The sequence below is a fragment of the Triticum dicoccoides genome, chromosome 3A, assembly GCF_002162155.2.
Source record: "Triticum dicoccoides isolate Atlit2015 ecotype Zavitan chromosome 3A, WEW_v2.0, whole genome shotgun sequence".
NCBI lineage: Eukaryota > Viridiplantae > Streptophyta > Magnoliopsida > Poales > Poaceae > Triticum > Triticum dicoccoides.
Window position 1 is genome coordinate 70,048,461 of NC_041384.1, and position 24,989 is coordinate 70,073,449.

Genomic DNA, 24,989 nt, shown 5'->3' on the forward strand with positions numbered 1-24,989 from the left:
TGTGATGATTACCTCACTTGCGACATTGCTTTCAATGCAGTTATGCCTCTAAGTCGTGCTTCGACACGTGGGAGATATAGCCGCATCGAGGGTGTTACATCATCGTAATGAGCTCAATGTGACTAAGGGTTGGTCACGGGATGATGTGTTACAGAACGAGTAAAGTGACTTGCCAGTAAAGAGATTGAACGAGGTATTGGGATACCGACGATCGAATCTAGGGCAAGTAACGTACCGATTGACAAACGGAATTGTATACGGGATTGCTTGAATCCTCGACATCGTGGTTCATCCGATGAGATCACCGTGGAACATGTGGGAGCCAACATGGGTATCCAGATCCCGCTGTTGGTTATTGACCGGAGAGTTGTCTCGGTCATGTCTGTGTGGTTCCCGAACCCGTAGGGTCTACACACTTAAGGTTCGATGACGCTAGGGTTATTAGGAAGACTTGTATGTGATTACCGAATGTTGTTAGGAGTCCGGGATGAGATCCCGAACGTCACGAGGAGTTCCGGAATGGTCCGGAGGTGAAGATTTATATATAGGAAGTTGTCATACGGTCACCGGAAAGGTTTGGGGGCATATCGGTATTGTACCGGGGCCACCGGAGGGGTTCCGGGTGTCCACGGGGACGGGCCACCTCTCTCGGAGGGCCTCATGGGCCATAGAGGAAAGGGAACCAGCCCCAAGTGGGCTGGGCGCATCCCCCCCTTGGGCCCATGCGCCTAGGGTTGGGGTGGGGACCCTAGAGGGGGCGCCCCCCTTCCTTGGGGGGAAAGCCACCCCCTTGGCCGCTGCCCCCCCTCTAGATCTCATCTAGAGGGTGCCGGCCCCCTTCCTCCTTCCCCTATAAATAGAGGGGCAAGGGGAGGGCTGCAGACCACATCAAAGGCGTAGCCCCTCCCCTTCCCAACACCTCCCCTCCTCCGTAAAGAGCTTGGCGAAGCCCTGCGGGAGTACTGCCGTTCCACCGCCACCACACCGTCGTGCTGCTGTTGGAGCTCTCTTCCTCAACCTCTCCCTCCTCCTTGCTGGATCAAGGCGCGGGAGATGTCTCCGCTCCATACGTGTGTTGAACGCGGAGGTGCCGTCCATTCGGCGCTAGGATCATCGGTGAATTGGATCACGTCGAGTACGACTCCATCAACCCCTTCTCTTGAACGCTTCCGCTCGCGATCTACAAGGGTATGTAGATGCACTCCTGTCCCTCTCGTTGCTAGATGACTCCATAGATTGATCTTGGTGATGCGTAGAAAAGTTTAAATTTCTGCTACGATCCCCAACACCGTGATTTAGGGAGACCAATCTTCTAAAGGCAAGGAATGAAGTCAACACAAAACCCAATGACATCCTTTGTTTGATGGCCCATGGAGATGCTTCCTTCTGTCCTAGCACGGTTACTGACATATTTCTTTAGTACTCCCATGAACCTCTCAAAGGGGAACATAGTGTGTAGAAATATGGGGCCCAGAACGACAATCTTGTCGACTAGATGAACTAGGACGTGCGTCATGATATTGAAGAAGGATGGTGGGAACACCAGCTCGAAACTGATAAGACATTGCACCACATCACTCCTTAGCCTTGGTATGATTTTTGGATCAATCACCTTCTGAGAGATTGCATTGAGGAATTCACATAGCTTCACAATGGCTAATCAGACGTTTTCCGGTAGAAGCCCCCTCAATGCAACCGGAAGCAGTTGCGTCATAATCATGTGGCACTCATGAGACTTTAGGTTCTGAAACTTTTTTTGGCATATTTATTATTCCATTTATATTTGACGAGAAGCCAGACGGGACCTTCATACTGAGCAGGCATTCAAAGAAGATTTCCTTCTCTTCTTTGGTAAGAGCGTAGCTGGCAGGACCTTCATACTGCTTTGGAGGCATGCCGTCTTTTTCGTGCAAACGTTGCAGGTCCTCCCGTGCCCCCTGTGTATCTTTTTGTCTTCCCATTCAAACCCAAGAATCCTAGCAGGTTCACGCAAAGGTTCTTTGTCACGTGCATCACGTCGATTGAAGAGCGGACCTCTAGGTCTTTCCATTAGGGTAGGTCCCAAAATATAGATTTCTTCTTCCACATGGGTGTGCATACCTCAGTGTCATTCGGAACAGATAGTCCGCCGGGACCCTTTCCAAATATTATGTGTAAATCATTGACCATAGCAAGTACGTGATCACCGGTACGCATGATGGGCTTCTTCCGGTGATCTGCCTTGCCTTTGAAATGCTTGCCTTTCTTTCGACATTAATGGTTGGTCGGAAGAAATCGACGATGCCCCAGGTACACATTCTTCCTGCATTTGTCCAGGTATATACTCTCGATGTCAGCTAAACAGTGTGTGCATGTGTGGTATCTCTTGTTTGTCTGTCCTGAAAGGTTACTGAGAGCGGGACAATCGTTGATTGTTACAAACAACAACGCATGCAGGATAAATTCCTCCTGTTTGTGCTCATCCCACACACGTACACCGTTTCCATTCCACAGCTGTAAAAGTTCTTCAACTAATGGCCTTTGGTACACATCAACATCGTTGCCGGGTTGCTTAGGGCCTTGGATGAGAACTGGCATCATAATGAACTTCCGCTTCATGCACATCCAAGGAGGAAGGTTATACATACATAGAGCCACGGGCCAGGTGTTGTGATTGTTGCTCTTCTCCCGGAAAGGATTAATGCCATCCGTGCTTAAACCAAACCATACGTTCCTTGGGTCACCTGCAAACTCAGCCCGATACTTTCTCTCAATTTTTCTCCACAGCGACCCGTCAGCGGGTGCTCTCAACTTCCCGTCTTTCTTACGGTCCTCTCTGTGCCATCGCATCAACTTGGCATGCTCTTCGTTTCTGAACAGACGTTTCAACCGTGGTATTATAGGAGCATACCACATCACCTCGGCAGGAACCCTCTTCCTGGGGGGCTTGCCGTCAACATCACCAGGGTCATCTTGTCTGACCTTATACTGCAATGCACTGCATACCGTGTGTCGGTGTCAAAACCGGCGGATCTCGGGTAGGGGGTCCCGAACTGTGCATCTAGGCCAGATGGTAACAGGAGACAAGGGACACGAAGTTTTACCCAGGTTCGGGCCCTCTCGATGGAGGTAAAACCCTACGTCCTGCTTGATTAATATTGATGATATGGGTAGTACAAGATTAGATCTACCACGAGGAGGCTAAACCCTAGAAGCTAGCCTATGGTATGATTGTTGATGTGTATGTTGTCCTACGGACTAAAACCCTCCGGTTTATATAGACACCGGATAGGGTTAGGGTTACATAGAGTCGGTTACAATGGTAGGAGATCTTCATATCCGCATCACCAAGCTTGCCTTCCACGCCAAGGAAAGTCCCTCCCGGACACGGGACGAAGTCTTCAATCTTATATCTTCATAGTCCAGTAGTCCGGCTGAAGGTATAGTCCGGCCATCCGGACACCCCCTAATCCAGGACTTCCTCAGTAGCCCCTGAACCAGGCTTCAATGACGACGAGTCTGGCGCGCATATTGTCTTCGGCATTGCAAGGCGGGTTCCTCCTCCAAGTACTTCATAGAAGATTTTGAACACAAAGATAGTGTCCGGCTCTGCAAAATAAGTTTCCACATATTGCCATAAAGAGAATAATATTTACACCAATCTAATCTGTTGACGTATTTCGTAGCGTGACACGCCGCGGCCAAGCCTTTATCCGAGTCGTTTCATTATCCCACCTCAGCGCGTTATGCGAGGCGGTTTCCTTGGCACGACTTGTTAAAGCAAAGATCGTGTCCCCCTTATTCCGGGATTCTCATCAATACGGGTGTGGGTAACCCAACCGCTTCTAGGACTCCTAGATTGTAGGCAAGTCCAAACGGACACGGAGAGGACGCTTGATATTCACCCTCTTTATAAAGGGGACAAGGCTTTTATTTTTCCCTCCCGTGCTCAATCGAATCCTTCCCCCACCTCAAGCTCAAACGCCCAAAGTTCAGGTTAGGCGCCCCGAACCTTCAGTCATGTCAGGATCTAGCCTTCAAGGCCGATGGATGCCTTCCACCATCACGGAAGAAGACATCAAGAAGTTGAGGGAGGCCAGATATCTGACCGCCGAGATTTTGCATCGGCTGCCTCCCCGAGGGTAGGTTGTCCCCACCCCTGAATCTAACGAGAACGTCGTGTTCGTTTCCCACTTCCTCCGAGGCCTAGGCCTTACCCTGGATCCTCTCGTCAGGGGTTTGATGTTTTACTACGGGCTAGATTTTCGTGATCTAGCTCCGGACTCCTTTCCTCATATCACGACATTTATTATCGTGTGCGAGGCCTTCCTCCGGGTTACCCCTCACTTTGGCCTATGGCTCAAGACCTTTGAAGTGAAGCCGAAGTTGGTCGAGGGGGAGCATGCAGCGTGTGGAGGTGCCTCAATACGCAAGATTACGGGAGCTCCGTGGCCCAAACGTTCCATCCCAGAGGTGTCTGAATTGTGGCAACAGGAGTGGTTCTACATCACGGCTCCTAGAAGTGCCAAGTGGGCGACCCCCTTGTTTTCCGCTCGGGCCCCCCACCACAACTGATGTCATGGATCAACAGAGGTCTGAGCTGGGGGCCAGCCAAGGATGTGCCTATACTACAAGGCCGCATTCGAGATCTCTTCAATGGAGATTTCAGTTTGGTTGCGGTGATACAGGTTATGCTGGTTCGTCAAGTCCAGCCTTGCAAACGCCGGCCTCTTCGTCTGTGGGAGTTCAATCCTAAGGGACCGCGTGCCATTCAAAATTTTCTCGGCCTGACGCACGAGGAGATGTACAAATCATTCTTCAGACCTCAGACGGAGTGTCCAGAAATCACCGAGGACGTGGGCCTGAGTAGCAACCGCACCGCCGAACAGGTAAGGCATCTTCCGGCCGAACATACTTTCTCTACTTTGTTACGAAGTTATCTCTGAGAGTTTGTTTTTTGACCAAGACTGGCTAACAAAGGCGAAGTTGATTCGGTGTTCGGCCCCCCTCCCTGAGGGTTTGGAAAATCCGGTATTGGAAAAGATGCTCCAGACCACACCTTGCCCGGAGCCCTTGAAGGAAGATACTGCGGAGGATAATGCGGGCAGACGCGGGCCCCCAACGCTGCCCATTCTAGCCGAGGGGGCGAGCGTCTCCATGAGGGAAGGCGACCAGAAGAGGAAAAGGACTGCGCCCGGGGATTCGGAAGCCGAAGCTACCAAACGGGAGAAGAAGTCTCCCACAGAGGGTCCCACCTTGGGGGGCGTTGTTGCCGCACAAAGTCCGCGGGGGTATCAATCCTCCCACGAGTCGTAATTGACCCGAAATACCTTTGATAGTACAGATATGCCATCTTTTTCTTCTGAGAAGATAACCACCGCATATATTTTTGCAGTTCGGGCCTTAGCCCCTCTCAAATGAGCTCATCTTCGGGGGATCTTCTTCCAGAGATGATGGAGAGCGAAATGCCTCCTCCGGACTCCTCCGCTCCGGAAGGGGGTGACCCTGAAATGTCGTCGCGGAGGGCCTGTTCGAGTCCGGTGAGGCTAGAAGATAATCCCGTTGACCCCCGAAGCTCCCAATGTCCGGCTCCCGAAGAGAGCAGACAAAAGAGTCCGGCACCGTCTAGTGTGCGATCGGATGTTCTGAGGGAGTTGCTGGGGCGAGCGGCCATCTCAGAGGAACACCGTGTCCTGATGAATACGGTGATGGAGGGAATATCGTCCGCCGAAAGCGGATTGCATGAAGCTTTTATGAGTCTACTGACAGGCTTTGAGGTACGTAAAAGAATGTATGATAGTCCTGCACATGCTAGGTGTGCCCTGTGTAGATAGTAGCCCCTGAGACTCTGGTTGTCGTCGGAAACGGCGACGAACAGAGGATCATATTCCCAGGTAATAACCATACTGCCTCTATGTGCAGGTGATGGAAGCTCCAGCGGCTAGCCGGACTAGCGATTTTGCCCATTTAGAACGGCAGTTGGATGAGGCAGACGCCGACATCGAGCTTGTTAACAAAAGGCTTGACGAGGCACAGGGTAAGTGTCAATATCCGGTAAACGCCACATAGGAAGAGCAGCATGATGCCAGTATCTTAAATATGTTGTGACTGCAGATGGAGCTGCCACTGTTGAAGCCTTGCGGGCAGAACTTGCCCGAGCCAAGGAACAGGCGAGGTTAGGTAACGCGGCTGCTGTGAAGGCGGCTGAAGAGTTGCAAGCCGAGAAGGCCGCGCATGGCGAGACCCGAGACAAGATGGCCAAGATGGATGTGGAATTAAAAGCCGCCGCCGACCGTTGCCGGGTTCTCGAAAAGGAAAACCAAGCGAAGGCATCGGACCTTGAGAAGGCTGCTGCGACAAAAAAGGATCTCCGCTCTACTATGAGGGCAAAGAAGGAGGAGCTGCGGGAAGCCGGGGATATTGTAGCTGGGAAATCCTTTATGTTGCGGAGGAAATTCGGAGATCCACGGTATGCCCCTCTGGATCGGCTGTGGAGTTTGGAGGATGTGTATATGGATTTGGCGGCGAGCGCTGCCGATGCGGCCAAGTACTTCCAGGGTCAGACAGACCATGGAGTAGACCAGCTGTTTAGGAGTCAATTCCATTCCCCCGAGCGTCCACTTTCATTGACTGACCAATTAGCCGAATGGGCCGAACTAAACAGGTTGTCCGGACTCTCTATGAGGTCTGTTGTGGATCAGCTGTGGCCGGGAAGGTCAAATCCGAACAGCTATTTCAGCTTGGTGCAGCAGTTCCTTGACATGGTGCCGCGCATTAATGTGATGAAGAGGTCCGCGTGCATAGAGGGCGCACGGATGGCCTTTGCCCGTGTTAAGGCATACTGGGCGGAGATGGATGATACCAATGTTGCAGCGCGGGATTCGGCTATAGGTCGAAAGGCTGCTGAGCACTATTTTAAAGAAGTTCTTGAGGGTGGCCGTTTGATAGAGACCCAGTGCTCAAAAATATTATGTTTGAGTGATATGTAATCTCATTGTAAGAAAAATGCTTTTATAAATTTTTATAAGGCTATTTTTATACTTTTGCCTGAAAGTAATATGATGCCTCTTGGGCGGCCGTTTACGTATACATGTGTATAACCTGAAAGATTGCAGTCGTTGGCTTCAGCCCCCACACATATAATGCGGAGGTGCTCGCAAAAACACGCATTCACACTTAACCCAACATCTTGGTCCTATTAAGGAGGTGATAGCGGAGCGAGCGAGGCAACCGGACTATAATGCTTTAGCACTTTCACTTAGCCATAGGAGTTTGACAGTGGGGCTACTAGATAGCCCCTGGTGGCTCCGCACTCTCCCAGTTCTGGGGTGCGTACATGCCTAGCCGGAAAACGGCCCTTCGTTAAGGCGGAGGAATTCTAACATTCCCACAGGTCATCGAGTGGTTGACCAGTCTCACGCTATATCATGACAGTCAGTTTTCGGCTTCCTCTACTGAGGTGCTCGTCCGGATGAACCAGGGCACAATCGCAGTAGTTCTCCTGGTGCTACCTTAGCCGGTAAAGCGGAACGTAAGGCACCAAAACACAGGAGCTGGGGAAATCCAACATTTGACCAAAGACAATGATTCGGAGTTGATGCATATAGGGCCAAACTCGCGACGCCGAACACTCCCTACGGTATTCGGTCTTTGTGGTATAAACCAAGCCTAAGTAATGGCCTTTTTAAGAAGCCCCTTGTGTCCAGGTACGTGCATTGTTCTGGCGTGGCCACATGCCAAGACGTCAGCATCCTTCTCAACGGTGGATATGTATCAACAAGAGACAGTAAGAAAGGTTTACGCAGGGTCTTAATCTAAAAAGAATCCTTGGAGCGGGTCCCTGCTGCACGTCTGCGCCTGTGTCTCCGTTGTTCCATATCCTGGACGGGTGTAGCACGATGATCATCTGTAAAAGAGAGGAAGTTAAGTGAAAAAGTTGTCGTGCAAAAAGATAGTTTTTAAAGAAACCATGTGTAATTCAAGATGATAAGAAATGGCCACTTGTCTGCGCGCGTTGAGCCCCTTGTATTGACAAATAGGGGTGTGGCCACTTATTTCCGTATAAATAGCGGCGCCGTACTTGATTAGTTGTATCTGAGGTCTTGATGACCTATTGGATGCTTTCGTTTGTCCGGGCGCCTTTAGTGTGCGGCGGCCAAGGCAGCCTCACTCTCTTCGGCGCGCAGAGATCGCTTGATATTTCCATGCACTGTAATGATGCCACGTGGACCGGGCATCTTGAGTGTGAGGGAGGCGTAGTGCGGTATTGCATTAAAGCGAGCGAAAGCTTCGCACCCGAGCAGTGCTTGATAGCCACTTTGAAACGGAGCGATGTGGAAAGTTAAATGCTCGCGACGGAAGTTATCGGGGGAGCCAAATATAACTTGTAGTAAGAGGGAGCCCGTACAACGAGCCCTGGGCCTGGCGTTACTCCTTTAAAGGTAGTATTGCTATGGCGAATTTGTGTTGGGTCTAGCCCCATCCTGCGTATTGTATCCTGATATATTAGGTTTAGGCTACTGCCGCCGTCCATCAAGACCCTTGTGAAGTGATATCCGCCAATTACTGGGTCTAATACCAGGGCAGCCCACCCTGCATGTCGGATACTTGCTGAGTAATCACGATGGTCGAAAGTGATCGGTTGAGATGACCAGTGGCAGGACTTCGTAGTGATAGGCACTTGGGTATACTTTCCTGGGAGTGTCGTATTGTTTTTTCCCTTGATTATGTGTAACACGTTTACTGTTTTGACTTCTGGTGGAAATTTCTTTTGTTCCGCCGTGTCTTGCTTGGGAGGCTCGTCCTCGTCTTCACTTGGTGTATCCTCCCCCTTATGTACGGCATTGAGCTTGCCGGACTGCTTGAAGACCCAACATTCTCTATGGGTATGATTAGCAGGTTTACCGGGGGTACTATGGATCTGACATACTTGGTCCAGAATTTTGTTGAGGCTGGACAGTTCATCCCTGATGCCTTTAGGCGGCTTTTGACCTGGCCAAGAGCTTTTGAATCCGGCATTTACTGCCGTGCCCTTCGTGCTGTCTTCTTTATTCCGGCGTTTGTTATTGCTGTTGCGCCGTAATTTCCCGTTTCCATCTCTAACTTCAGATGTACTGGGGTCGCTGGTGCTGCATCTGGCTAGCCAGCTCTCCTCCCCCGCGCAAAAGCGAGTCATGAGGTTTGTTAATGCGGCCATTGTTCTCGGCTTATTTTGGCCGAGGTGTCTGGCGAGCCATTCGTCACGGACGCTATGCTTGAAAGCTGCTAAGGCTTCGGCGTCCGGACAGTTGACAATCTGGTTCTTTTTAGTAAGAAACCTGTTCCAAAGCTTTCGGGCTGACTCTCCGGGCTATTTAGTTATATGACTCAAATCGTCCGCATCCGGAGGTCGGACATAAGTCCCTTGAAAATTTGCCCGAAAGGCGTCTTCGAGCTCTTCCCAACTTCCGATGGAGCTTTCGGGGAGTCCTTTGAGCCAGTGACGAGCTGGCCCGTTGAGCTTGAGGGGTAGGTACTTGATGGCGTGGAGAACATCTCCTCGAGCCATATGGATATGAAGGATGTAGTCCTTAATCCAGACCCCAGGGTCTGTTGTTCCGTCGTATGCCTCTATGTTTACGGGCTTGAATCCTTCTGGAAATTCGTGGTCCAGAACCTCATCGGTGAAACATAGGGGGTGTGCGGCACCCCTGTAGCTGGGTGTACTGTGTTGTTCGGATGTTTGTTGTATTGCATTGTATGCTGGGGCGTGCTTGCGTGGTCCATAGATGGATATTGTTACACCGTCCTTTGGGTGCGAGCCCTCGCATTGGTTGCGTGTTGTATGGTGAGCGGCGTTGTATGCCGCTCTGTATTGGTAGAGGGGTCGTCTATCCGACCAGGTGGCTGCTTTGATATTTGGTTGTGGGGGTTCTGAGGCCTCCTCATCAAATTCGGGTAGCAGCTTCCGCTTCGGGTAGCTCTTGAAGGGGCGATTGTCGCCGTACCTTGCTGCAGTGCTACGTATTTTACTCCATCTGAATTGGAGTGTGTCTTGCGCAGCCTTGAGCCTTTGCTTCTGCTTTTTCAGGCTCCTCGTGGTGGCAACAAGCCTTTTACGGGCAGTCTGTTGCTCCGGGTGTCTGTCCGGCGTTATGTCGTCCGGACCATTATCCTTGATAGGATTTGTTTGTTCGGTTTGATTATCCGGATTGCCGTTGTCCGGCAGCGGTTTGCCCTGCTCCAGCGCTGGGTCTGTGTGATCGCTATTTCTGTCGAGGCGGGATTTGGGGCGGCGCTTGCGTCGCTGCTTTGACTGCTTTTCGAGGGAACAAGCCTTCGATGCGTCCTTCCGCTCCTCGTCGTCATCTTTTGGTGCGTCCACCATGTATACGTCATATGATGAGGTGACGTTCCAAGGCCCAATAGGCGCTGGTTCTTCATCGTCTCCTTCATCGGCGTCCATACCGTCGATGTCTCTGGAGTCGAAGTCGAGCATGTCGGTTAAATCATCGACAGTGGCTACAAAGTGGGTGGTGGGTGGGCTTTGAATTTCTTCATCGTCCACATCCCAATCTCGCTGACCATAGTCCGGCCAGGGCTCTCCTGATAAAGAGAGAGACTTCAATGACTTCAGGATATCGCCCAAAGGCGAGTGCTGAAAGATGTCCACGGCAGTGAACTCCATAATCGGCGCCCAATCGGATTCGATTAGCAGGGGCGTGGAGGGTTCGGAGTCCGGAGAGGAGTCCGGCTCCTTGGAGTCACAAGTCTCGCAGAGTACGGGGCTGGTGTTCGGCTCAATCGCCGTTGGGGTCGCAGCCCCCGGGGTGGCGTCCAACCGCCCATCCTCGATCGATGCAGTTGGCTCCGAATTAAGGGTCGGAGCCGATGCGGGTGCGGCCTCCAGGGCACCGTTCGGCGGCAGAGCTAGATCATGCTCGTCGTGACAGTGCGGCGTGCTCGGCAGTGGCTCGAATCCGTCGAAGATCAAGTCCCCGCGGATGTCAGCCGTGTAGTTTAAACTTCCAAATCTGACCTGACGGCCATGGGTGTGGCTTTTGATCTGCTCCAGATGGCCAAGCGAATTGGCCCATAGTGCGAGGCCGCCGAAGCCGAAGATCTGTCCGAGGAGGAAGGTCTCACCCTGGACTGCATTGCTATTAATGATCGTAGGAGCCATCGAGCCTGACGGGGACGACACAGAGGAACTCTCAATGAAAGCACCAATGTCGGTGTCAAAACCGGCGGATCTCGGGTAGGGGGTCCCGAATTGTGCGTCTAGGCCGTATGGTAACAGGAGACAAGGGACACGAAGTTTTACCCAGGTTCAGGCCCTCTCGATGGAGGTAAAACCCTACGTCCTGCTTGATTAATATTGATGATATGGGTAGTACAAGAGTAGATCTACCACGAGATCGAGGAGGCTAAACCCTAGAAGCTAGCCTATGGTATGATTGTTGATGTGTATGTTGTCCTACGGACTAAAACCCTCCGGTTTATATAGACAACAAATAGGGTTACAGTTACATAGAGTCGGTTACAATGGTAGGAGATCTTCATATCCGTATCGCCAAGCTTGCCTTCCACGCCAAGGAAAGTCCCTCCGGACACGGGAATAAGTCTTCAATCTTATATCATCATAGTCCAGGAGTCCGGCTGAAGGTATAGTCCGGCCATCCGGACACCCCCTAATCCAGGACTCCCTCACCGAGCATGTGTTCAAATCCTCGTACGCACCGCGGTAGAGGATGCAGTCATTAGGGCATGCATGTATCTTCTGCACCTCCAATCCTAGAGGGCATACGACCTTCTTTGTTGCGTACGTACTGTCTGGCAATTCTTTATCCTTTGGAAGCTTCTTCTTCAATATTTTTAGTAGCTTCTCAAATCCTTTGTCAGGCACAGCATTCTCTGCCTTCCACTGCAGTAATTCCAGTACGGTACCGAGCTTGGTGTTGCCATCTTCGCAATTGGGGTACAACCCTTTTTTGTGATCCTCTAACATGCGATCGAACTTCAGCTTCTCCTTTTGACTTTCGTACTGTCTCCTTGCATCAACAATGACCCGGCGGAGATCATCATCGGGCACATCGTCCGGTTCCTCTTGATCTTCAGCAGCTTCCCCCGTTGCAGCATCACCGTATTCAGGGGGCACATAGTTGTCATCATCCTCTTGTTCTTCGTTGTCTTCCATCATAACCCTATTTATTTGTGCTTGGTCCAAACATTATAGTGTGGCATGAAACCCTTATAAAGCAGGTGGCTGTGAAGGATTTTCCGGTCAGAGTATTCTGCTTGTTTGCCTCAGGCACTTCAAGAAAATTATGCACGCCCTTAATGTACTCGGAGGTGTGTCGGTCACCGTACATCCATTGTCGGTTCATCTACGTGCATTATATATAATTAAGTGTGTCAAAAACCATTATAGAACATCATGGATAGATAGGTGACCAAATTAATAGAAGTTCATCATCACATTACAACCAAATTACATACATAGTTCTCATTGAACAACATATAGCTCTCCAGAGCATCTAATTAAATCATACATTGAAACTATGTAAAACATTTCAGTGCAACAACAATGCGATCATACTCTCAACCAAGCTAACAATTCATCCAACGGCATAATGATACCATGCCTCGGTATGAATGGCATATTTTCTAATCATTCTAATCTTCAAACGCATTGCATCCATCTTGATCTTGTGATCATCGATGACATCCGCAACATGCAACTCCAATATCGTCTTCTCCTCCTCAATTTTTTTATTTTTTCCTTCAAGTAATTGTTTTCTTCTTCAACTAAATTTGACCTCTCGACAACAGGGTCGGTTGGAATTTTTGGTTCACATACCTCCTAGATAAATAAAATCTATGTCACGTTGGTCGGCATAATTTTCATAAACAATACATGAACCAAATAGTTATAAAAGATAATATATACCACATCCGATCACAGACAGGACGAGGGCCGACGGGGGCGGATACCAAAACCATCGCACTATATAATAACAAGCAATAATAAAAGTAAGAAAATTAGACAAGTATCTATCTAATCATACAAGTAAGAATTTTTTCTTTCAGAAAGAAGATAAGAACAAGAGGCTCACCACGGTGGTGCTGGCGGCGAGATCAGCGCGGGCGATCGACGGCGGTGAAGACGGGGACGGGACGTGACGGACCGCTAAACCTAGACAAATCTTGAGGAAAATGGAGCTTGGAGGTCGAGCTTCGAGAGGAGAAAGTTAACTAGTGTGGCTCAGGCATTTCATCGAACACCTCATGTGCATAGCAGGTGAGCTAGAGCACCACAAAGTTCTCCCCTCGCCGGCCAGAAAACCAGAGCAGTGGAGTGCTCTGCTCGCGGGTGAGGGGTATATATAGCCACCTCATTGGTCCCAGTTCGTGGCTGGAATCGGGACTAAAGGCCCCCCTTCTGTCCTGGTTCCAGCATGAACGGGGACCAATGGATGTGGGCGAGGAGCAAGGACCGTTGGTCCCAGTTCGTGTCTCGAACCGGGACAAAAGGGTCCAGACGAACCGGAGCCAATGCCCCACGAGGCCCGGCCGGTTGAGGGAGTCCAGGACTAAGGGGTCCTCGGGCGTCCAGCCTGTTGGACATGCGCCGGACTGTTTGGCCATGAAGATACAAGACTAAAGATTCTCTCACCCATGTCCGGATGGGACTCTCCTTGGCGTGGATGGCAAGCTTGATGTTCGAAGATGAAGATTCCTTTCTCTGTAACCGACTTTGTACAACCCTAGTCCCCTCCAGTGTCTATATACACTGGAGGGTTTAGTCCGTAGAGACAATCATAATCATATAGGCTAGACGTCTAGGGTTTTAGCCATTACGATCTCGTGGTAGATCACCTCTTGTAACCCCTATACTCATCAATATTAATCAAGCATGACGTAGGGTATTACCTCCATCAAGAGGGCCCGAACCTGGGTAAAACTTCGTGTCCCTATCTCCTGTTACCAACAACCTCAGACGCATAGTTCGGGACCTCCTACCCGAGATCCACCGGTTTTGACACCAACATTGGTGCTTTCATTGAGAGTTCCACTATGGCGCCGTCAGAAGGTTCGATGGCTTCATCCATGATCTGCAACGATGCTGCCCCAGGGGAGGTTTTTCTCCCCGGCCAGATCTCCGTATTTGGCGGCTTCCAACTGCGGGCCAACTCGCTTGGCCATCTGGAGCAGATCGACAGCTACGCCCCAGGTCACCAGATTAGTTTTGGAAACTTGGATTATGTCGCTGATATCCGAGGAGACTTGATCTTCCAAGGATTCACGATCCCAACCTCCGCTCTGGCCTTAGAGCCGGAGCGCCTCACCAGTACCGAAGACGGGATTTCTAAACCCGCCAGACTCTCTATGGCCACTAAGCCCAGTACGGGAGAGTCAGAGGAAGTAGTGGCAACGACATCCATCACCAAGCTGGACTCTTCCCTGGACGCCGGCTCTGAAATCTCAGAGTCAACATCGTGTGAGCTCGGCCAAGGAATTCCCTTCCCGCCATACTCCACGAATTATTTTCTCCCTCAATAACCCTCGCCTTTAAGAGAGGCTCTGGACTTGATGCGATCCCTCGTGATTATGGAGGAGCAACATTCGAACTGCACCCAGCCTGGACTAGGGGCTGAGAGCGGGGAACTTTACGTCCCACCCACCACCCACTTCATCACCATAGTAGAGGACTTAACTGACATGCTTGATTACGGCTTCGAAGACATCGATGGAACGGACGACGATGTCGGAGAGGAGTGTAACGCCCCGAGACTGATGTGCCAGGTGTCCTCCAGTTATTCGCAGTCGTTGCCATGTCATTTGCTTGCGTGTCGCATCTTGTCATGTCATCATGTGAATTGCATCATCATGTTTTCAAAACTTGCATCCGTCCCGGCCTCCTCGTTCTCTCCGTTGTCCGTTCTGAGCCCAGACACACTTGCACGCGCCCGCAGCATGTCCGAAATAGTATTTTATAAGCGGCCGGAAAATGTTCTCGGAATGGGATGAGAGTTGACGTGTGGTCTTATTATAGTGTAGATAGACCGCCTGTCAAGTTTCATCGCATTCAGAGATCGTTTGATGCCCCAACGGATAACTATGGCGGCAGTATAGCCGGTCTAACGTCGGACGTTTTCGGTCTCCGAAAACTGTTGCCGGGCTTTCCCTCTCTTTCCTCTCTAGGCCGTCTACACAGCCCACTACCTACCGTCAAGTCCAACCTAACCTCTCTTGTTAGCCCGCGGCCCTCCTCGCACGCGTCTGAAAGCTGCCCCGGACCCGAACTGGACTTTCGTCACCGCTATGTGCGGATCATCCCCAAACATCTACAATACGTCTCCGTTTTGTTAATTGGACTTCTTAGTCTATTTTTCTCGACCGCCCGATTACGATCGGACGGACCGAATACCCCCCTAACCTAATCCCATAACGTATATATATTGACCAACCCTAAAATTTAGGCCGTTTGTCCCATCGCCGCCGCCACTCCACCTACTCTCCTCTTTCTCGGGATCCCCTCCTCCTCGATCTCAACACCACCAAGCCACCTCGGCGGACCTCGCTCGAGCTCCACCGGCTACCAGCAGCAGCAGCAAGCGAAGCCACCGGAGCTCCTTCCTCTTCCTCCTCTGCCCGAGGCTGCTGCCTCCCCGTGCCCTCGTTCCCGAGCTCCATCGAGAGGAGAGGAAGCCCCCGCAAGCCACTGCTCCGCCCCACTGTCCTCGTCGTTGACCCTCGCAAGCGTCGCCCCGACCCAGGCCAGTGCCCGGCTTCCCTCTCCTTCCTTCTCCCCATCTTGCTTCTCCTCCTCCTCTCATGGCTCTCTCTTCCATGGAGTGCAGGAACCCCGTCGCCCGCTGTTCGTCACCGTCCACCACGGATCCACGCAATCTCCGACCAGATCCGACTGGCACTCTGCCACACTTGCCCGTTCCGGCCGGATCCCGGCAGCTAGGCCCCGTCCCCGGTCGCCGGTGCCCTTGCCGGAGAGCCCCTGCTTCAAACCCCTGCTGCTGTTTTTGTTTCTTCAGAGAAGAGGACAGCAACGCCTCGCCCCGCTCCTGTTGACCACGCCCCGCCTGCATCGTGCTTCTCCCCATGCCCGGATCCTCCGCCGCGCCGTCCTGGAGCCTCGCCAAGTCCCTGAAGCCGTCGCGCCAAGTCCTCCTGCGTCGCTCCCAAGATCGGTCGCCGCCCTGCTGCCATGTTTCACTGCACCGAACCGCTGCGTGCTTCAGCTTCATCAGAACATGAGCGAGACCAGGCTTCATTGACCCTTTCGATCGAGCCAAGCAAGCCGGCCCAGCGCGCCCTCTGCGGGCCTCCTTCCACTCCACCGCCTTGGGCCAAAGCCCATGGTGAGGCCCAGCGAGGTGAGGACGCACCCAGCCTCCCTTGTGCACTGTTGGGCCATCCAGCAGATTCGGCCCAGTGTGGTTTTTTTTCCAGATCTGTGAATTTGTCTTTTATCCAGAGTACTGCATATTTATAGAAAACCCCTTAAGAATCATGCATTTAATAACTCATGAACCGTGCATCGGAATTAAATAAACTTTATATGTAAAATGGCTAGAATTTTTTCTAGTTTAATAATATGCAACTTTCACCCATGTTTAAGATGTTTAAAATGATGTTTGTTTAAATTTGTCCCTATGCCATGTCAAAATGATTTAATTCATAAATATTTAACCGTAGCTCGGTTTGTAACAAACTTTATATGCATTTGGGGTAGAAAAATGTCTAGTTTAACATGGTGTACTTGTTTTGCATGTTTAACAACTCTAAAATATGGTTTAGGGCAGAACAGCACCAAATCTAAAATATGCACATGAGGAGTTTCCGGACTTGTGGTTTGTTGTTCCGGCCTCATTTAAACTTGCCTAGTTAGGTAGTTTAATTATGCTTCACCCTCTTGCCATGCTAAGAACATTTAATATTGTTGGGTACATAAACAAGAGAAAACTAAATAAGTCACGTGGTGTTTCATTAATATGCAACGGAGTTGCATGTTGAGCTCCACTTAATTTGTAGGATTGTTTGTGCACTTTGCCATGCCATGCTTCATTAAACCGGACATGCATCATACTCGATTGTGCATCATGCCATGTTGATGTGTTGGTTGTTTACTATGTTGTTTGCTTCTTTCCGGGGTTGCTTCTTCGGGTTGGTTCTGATAACGTCGCGTTTGTGAGGAACCGTTCGACTACGTCCGTTTGTCTTCTTCAGGGACTCGTTCTTCTTGCTTGCGAGATTTCAGGCAAGATGACCATACCCTCGAAATCACTTCTATCTTTTCTTGCTTAGTTTCTCACTCTTTTGCTATGCCTATGCTGCGATACCTACCACTTGCTTATCATGCCTCCCATATTGTTGAACCAAGCCTCTAACCCACCTTGTCCTAGCAAACCGTTGCTTGGCTATGTTACCGCTTTGCTCAGCCCCTCTTATAGCATTGTTAGTTGCAGGTGAAGATTGGAGCTTGTTCCATGTTTGGAACATGGATATTTTGTTGGGATATCACAATATCTCTTATTTAATTAATGCATCTATATACTTGGTAAAGGGTGGAAGGCTCGGCCTTATGCCTGGTGTTTTGTTCCACTCTTGCCGCCCTAGTTTCCGTCATATCGGTGTTATGTTCCCGGATTTTGCTTCCTTACGTGGTTGGGTTATAATGGCAACCCCTTGACAGTTCGCCTTGAATAAAACTCCTCCAGCATGGCCCAACATTGGTTTTACCATTCGACACCTAGCCTTTTCTTTCCCTTGGGTTCTGCAGACTCAAGGGTCATCTTTATTTTAACCCCCCCCCCGGGCCAGTGCTCCTCTGAGTGTTGGTCCAACTGAGTGATGTCCGAGGCTACCAGGGGCAACTCTGGGCTGGCTTACCCGACATCTTGCTCATCCAGTGTGCCCTGAGAACGAGATATGTGCAGCTCCTATCGGGATTTGTCGGCAAATCTGGGTGGCTTTGCTGGTCTTGTTTTACCATTGTCGAAATGTCTTGTAACCGGGATTCCGAGTCTGATCGGGTCTTCCCGCTAGAAGGAATATCCTTCATTGACCGTGAGAGCTTGTGATGGGCTAAGTTGGGACTCCCCCGCAGGGATTTGAACTTTCGAAAGCCGTGCCCGTGGTTATGGGTAGATGGGAATTTGTTAATGTCCGGTTGTAGAAAACCTGAAGTTGACCTTAATTAAAATACATCAACTGCGTGTGTAACCGTGATGGTCTCTTTCCGGCGGAGTCTGGGAAGTGAACACGGTGTTGGAGTTATGCTTGATGTAGGTTGTTCTAGGATCACCTCTTGATCATATATTCTCGAACGTGCTTTGCCTTCTCTTCTCACTCTCATTTGCGTATGTTAGCCACCATATATGCTAGTCGCTTGCTGCAGCTCCACCTCATACCTTTACCTTACCTATAAGCTTAAATAGTCTTGATCGCGAGGGTGCGAGATTGCTGCGTCCCCGTGGCTCATAGATACTTCCAAAACCAGCTTGCAGGTGCCATTGAACCATGCAGATGACACAACCAAGCTCAAGGAGGAGCTCGATGAAGATCTTGTCCTTTGTGACATGTCGTTCTAGTTGATCAGTAGTGGAGCCCAGTTGGGGTCGATCAGGGACCTTGTCGCTTTTGGGGTAGTCTTCTTTTATTTAGGCTCCGTAGTCGGGCCTTGATTGTATTTGGATGATGTAATGCTTTATTCATGTAATTGTGTGAAGTGGCGATTGTAAGCCAACTATGTATCTCTTTCCCTTATGTATTACATGGGTTGTGTGAAGATTACCTCACTTGCGACATTGCTTTCAATACGGTTATGCCTCTAAGTCATGCTTCGACACGTAGGAGATATAGCCGCATCGAGGGCGTTACAAGGAGCAAGCCGAAAACTACCGTTTACCGGACGTTGGACGGCCACCTCTTCGTATGACGTGTACATGGTGGATGCACCCAAGGAGGGTGGTAGCGATAAAGAGAAGAATCCAGTAGAGGACAAACCTACCGAGATACAACAAAAGCGCCAACGCCACCGCTCTAAATCACGCCGCAGCAAAGACAGAAATACCGGCACGAGAGAAAACAACAGCCCGGATGATGCCGAAGACCAAGAAAATCCTGTCGAGCAAAACTCCGAACAAGACGGTCGGGAGGATGGGCGAGTTAGCCCTGATGAACAGGCTGCAAACGAAGACTCGGAGGACAGTAATTATCTTCCACCCTCCGAGGATGAGGTGAGCCTCGGCAACGAAGACGTTATCGTGCCTGAGGAACCTCTCGAACAGGAGTGCTTTAAGAAACGACTAATAGCCACTTCAAGGAGCCTGAAAAAGAAGTAGCAGCAACTTCAAGCTGATCAAGATCAACTCAACGATAGATGGACTGACGTCCTGGCAGCAGAAGAATACGACCTCGAGCGCCCAACCAAAAGTTACCCGAAGCGTAAACTGCTACCTCAATTCGATCACGAGGCACTTGAGCCCATACCATCAGTGCATAATGCAGCTGATCGATCACCGGGACACAACGGCAACTCAAGCCGAACACCGGCCCGTCCTACATCGTCGTAAAGGCAGAGACAAAACTGCTCAGGGATACACATATGACCTGCGGCAGGACCTGAAGAATAAAGCAGGTCAAGAAAAATTGATCTACGGATCGCAGGGCGTGCCCCGACGCACGACGACGGCTATCAATCCGAACATGGCAAGCACAATCACGTCCGAGCCAAAAGCCGCAGAGGGACTCCATCTCAACTACGTCACGATCTGGCCCGATATAGAGGAACCGCACTCCCCCTCTGCTTCACTGATGAAGTAATGGAACATGAATTCCCAGAAGGGTTCAAACCCGTGAATATCGAATCATAGATGGAACCACAGATCCCGCGGTATGGATTGAAGACTTCATTCTCCATATTCATATGGCCTGCGACGATGATCTTCATGCCATCAAATACCTCCCCCTAAAACTCAAGGGGCCAGCCCGGCACTAGCTGGACAGCCTTCCTGAAAACTCCGTTGGCAGGTGGGAGGACTTAGAAGAAGCCTTCCTTGACAACTTCCAAGGTACATATGTTCGACCTCTGGATGCCGACGACTTAAGTCACATAATTCAACAGCTCGGTGAGTCATCTAGGAAATTCTGGACTAGGTTCTTAACCAAAAAGAAGCAGATCGTCGACTGTCCGGATGCCGAAGCCCTAGCGGCCTTTAAACATAGCATCCGAGACGAATGGCACGCCCGACACCTCGGCCAAGGAAAGTCGAAGTCCGTGGCAACCCTCACGACGCTTATGACCCGCTTTTGCGCGGGCGAAGATAGCTGGCTAGCCCGTAGCAATAACAATGCAAGCAAACCTGGCATTTCGGAAGCCAGAAATAGCAACGGCAAGCCCCGACGCAACAGACACAAGTGTTGAAGCAACGGTGGCAATACCGATGACACGGCGGTCAACGCCGAATTCAGTGCCTCCAAGTCCGGTCAGCGGAAGAAGCCATATAAAAGAAATAATCAGGGCCATTCCAGCCTGGACCGCATACTCGATCGTCCATGTCAGATCCATGGCACCCTGATAAACTAGCCAATCATACTCACCGGAGTTGTTGGGTCTTCAAACATGCCGGCAAGTTAAATGCCGAAGACAAGGAGAAGGGGTCGCAAAGCGAGAATGAAGATGAGGAGCCCCGTCCACCGAACACAGGGGGCCAGAAGAAGTTTCCCCCTCAAATCAAAACGGCGAACATGATATACGCTACCCATATCCCCAAGAGGGAGCGCAAGCGCGCGCTAAGGGATGTCTATGCGATAGAGCCAGTCGCCCCAAAATTCAACCCATGGTCGTCATGCATGATCACCTTCGATCATAGGGACCATCCGACCAGTATCCGTCATGGTGGTTCAGCCGCACTGGTCCTCATGGACGGCGGCAGCAGCCTCAACCTGCTTTATCATGATACAATGCGCAAAATGGGCATTGATCCATCAAGGATCAAGCCCACCAAAACTACCTTTAAAGGAGTTATACCAAGTGTAGAGGCCCGCTGCTCGGGCTCAATCACATTGGAGGTCGTCTTCGGATCTTCGGACAACTTTCGAAGCGAAGAGCTAATCTTCGATATCGTCCCCTTCCGCGGCGGCTATCACGCATTGCTCGGACGAATCGCCTTTGCCTGATTCAATGCGGTGCCGCACTATGCTTATCTCAAGCTCAAGATGCCCGGACCGCGCGGTGTCATAACAGTCAATGGAAACACGGAGCGCTCCCTCCGTACTGAGGAGCACACCGCTGCCCTGGAAGCAGAGGTATAGAGCGGCCTTCATAAGCAGAACCTTAATTCGGCGGCCACGCTCCTGGACACTGTTAAACGAGTCCAGGCCACTCTGTGCCAGAACAGTCCAGCTCGTCAGGAGCTCGATTAGCAGTTCGATCCCCGTCTCAATCCCGACCAAGTGACAGCATACGTACCTCGCGTACATAACTACGCACTAAAAATACCATGGGTAGAGACGGAGGCATAACCAGACTGTGGTCCACAATATGTCTCGACCTTCCTTGGACACACATACTTTTACTTTTCTTTTTATCCTTTTCAGGTTTCTTTTCCACAGGCTAATGTCTACTACACAACTTTCTTCTTGTAGACGTTGTTGGGCCTCCAAGTGCAGAGGTTTGTAGGACAGTAGCAAATTTCTCTCAAGTGGATGACTTAAGGTTTATCAATCCGTGGGAGGCATATGTCGGCATTCTGGGAATGGGGTCCCCAGACTTGCCTGCCTGCGGCCCATGGCGTGGCTGTGCTGGCAGGTCTGTACGACCCATCATCATCAACAAGGCATTGAAGACCCTCGCGAGGTGCCAAGCCTCGTGAGGTGGACGACGCAAGACCTCCTCAGGAGCGGCCTCACCAGGCTGCCTCGCGAGGGGCGGAGATATCAAGGCGGGGTGAACCTCGCGAGGCTCACATGACATGAGCATGACGATCGACACCAGGCGGGCGCCAGCACGCGCGGCGTCCTTGTTTCCGCTTTGGTACCATGGGGGCAAGCGCAGGCGCGGAGTACCGAGGCATCAGGAAAAGGTTTCCATATCGCTACAACGAGACCAAGGCCAGAAGGACGGCAGGACGGGGGTCACCATGGAGCCCAGGACGGCGTCACCACTAGAACCTTTGGCAGGCGAAGACCACCTTTTGTCAGGATAGCTTGTACTAGCTGTCCCCTTTCAAATTGGCCGCCATTGTTGGCTCCCTTCCCGCTCAATATTTGGGGAGAGGACCAGGGCCTATACAAGTAGAACTAGCCACCACCGTAGGGGGAGATTTCAGAGACATCTCACCCAGACCCTTAGCACACCAAGCACAAGAACACCTCAACCTCAGGAGGCTGTTCTTCCCCTTGTACTATTCTTCATCAGCCCAAAAGGCAATCCATCACCACCACACTTGAGTACGGTATTACACCACAACGGTGGCCCGAACCAGTATAAACCTTGTGTTTTTGTGTTGCGAGTGTGTCGAGTTCGTCCGCGAGACCTTAGCATGCTAGGACGTAGATCGGCAGGAGGGAAAGAACTTCGCGCGCACCCTAGAGTTCGAACCTCAAGGGTCTGTCAAAACCTGTGATCTGACATTTGGCACGCCAGGTAGGGGTGCACCGTAGCTTCCCTTCCGTCGGTCGGCGCTCCATCGCTCCGTCATTCCGTCGTCTCCATGGCAGATGCTCGCCGTGCTCGAGCTAAACACCGGCCTGCCCTCACTGCCCGTGTTGCTCAGACGGATCCCGTTGGTGAGCCACCTCGTCGTTCCCCGCCGCCTACCACCAACGTCGCTACCGGCCCAGCGGGGAACGAGCAGCAAGCGTCCTCGCTGCACCCAACAGTGCAGCAGGACGACCGCACCGCCACCCCATAGCTGACCCCGGCCGGTTCCTTGTCCCACGCACATCGCACTCCCATGGACACGCAGGCCGCACTCCTCATGGCGAACGAGCTCCTGCGCTACTGCCCGATCGACGACCCCTATGAGGACTGGCTCGACCGCGTCGCCGAGCTCGTCCACGCCGCAGGTGAGGGAGTCCTGGATTAGGGGGTCCCCGGACAGCCGGACTATATCCTTTGGCCGGACTGTTGGACTATGAAGATACAAGATTGAAGACTTCGTCCCATGTCCGGGTGGGACTCTCCTTTGCGTGGAAGGCAAGCTTGGCAATTCGAATATGTACATCTCCTCCCTTGTAACCGACTTTGTGTAACCCTAGCCCCCCCCAGTGTCTATATAAACCGGTGGGTTTAGTCCGTAGGACAACAACAATCATAATCATAGGCTAGCTTCTAGGGTTTAGCCTCTATGATCTCGTGGTAGATCAACTCTTGTAATACTCATATCATCAAGATCAATCAAGCAGGAAGTAGGGTATTACCTCCATCGAGAGGGCCCGAACCTGGGTAAACATTGTGCCCCCCGCCTCCCGTTACCATCTGCCTTAGACGCATAGTTCGGGACCCCCTACCCGAGATCCGCCGGTTTTCAGTTTTGACACCGACATTTGTTCTTTCATTGAGAGTTCCACTGTGCCGCCACGATAAGGCTTGATGGCTCGTCTTGTTGTCAAGGACAACATTACTTCGGGCGGAGCCCTGGCTGTAGGACAAACTATCCGACTAGGCGGCTTCGTCATGACCGCCCGTTCGGCCGTCGCGCCGATGATGACTTCTCGGGTCACCAAAAACAGCCTCCACATCGGCTCAGGATTCTCCGAGCAGATGGATCCAATAGAGCACTCTTCCTTGAACGAGCTCTTGGATCACATCGCCGCCCTAGGAGTCGTAACGGACTATGATCGGATCGGGCTTAAACCCGACCAAAGGGAGATTAACTCTCCGATGGTCACCCATCAGATAGCGGTGGTGGAGGAGCAATGTAGCAATTCTTCCTCTATTTTGAGGACAAACTATGTCCGTATTCCCGATCTCTCCAAGTCGGATACCCGTCCACGGGAGGACATGGCCCAAGCTTCGAACCTATAATCAGACAGCGGGCTAGAACTATTGGGCAACATCCCGGAGTCTGAACTGCCAAGCTCAGGAACTCCTCCGCCCCTGGGTTTCAGATCGGGTCAGGGTTCGGACCTAAATCTGCCCATCCACCCAGACTCAAGTGATCTTTCCCACATTAGACAAGAGCCCCAAGAGACAGCATGTCACTATTGGGACAGATTCCTCCTTGTAATGATCAAGGTCAAGGACTGTCGGGAGGAAGACGCAATTTCATTCTTTTGCAAAAATGGCACGGACAAGGGAATCCTCAATGCCATAAGTCGTCGTGACATAGCACACTTTGCTGACTTGGCGGCCATAGTACGGATGTACTATGTGATGGAAAGCGCATGGAAAACCCAAACAAAATTCTGGGACCCTCCGGCCCTCACTAAACCCCCCCCGTCCGAACTAAAAGGGTGTACTCTCGTAAGTCACCCGATTCAATTACAAAGAAACAAAAGCCCACTACAGGGCGTAGAACTGTATTGGAGGGATGGCTCAATGGGCCATGCAAAATTCACAGTACAGCGAATACCATGCCAACACACAGCCATAGAGCATGTCGGATACTCCGGCAGGTGGCAAGAGCGGCGAGGTAATCCTCATCAACAATACAACAGATCACCATCCCATGGAAAATAACAATACAATATTGACAGTCTTCAAGACCTTCGCCTCAAATAATAGGCACAAGCGAACACTCCGCAGCGTTGCCGAAGCCTGCCACGTTGCAGCAATAAATCCATGGAACGACATGGCCATAACCCTCAATGCCATTGACGAGCCTCAATTCCGAACAGCCCGAGCACCAGCCGCTTTGGTCCTTAGTCCAATTGTGGACGGTTTCCGGCTTACTAAAGTGCTCATGGACGGTGGCAGCGGATTAAACCTCATCTATGAGGAAACTCTTAGCAAAATGGAAATAGACAAGAGCCGCATTGAGAAAAGCAGCACGGCCTTCAGAGGA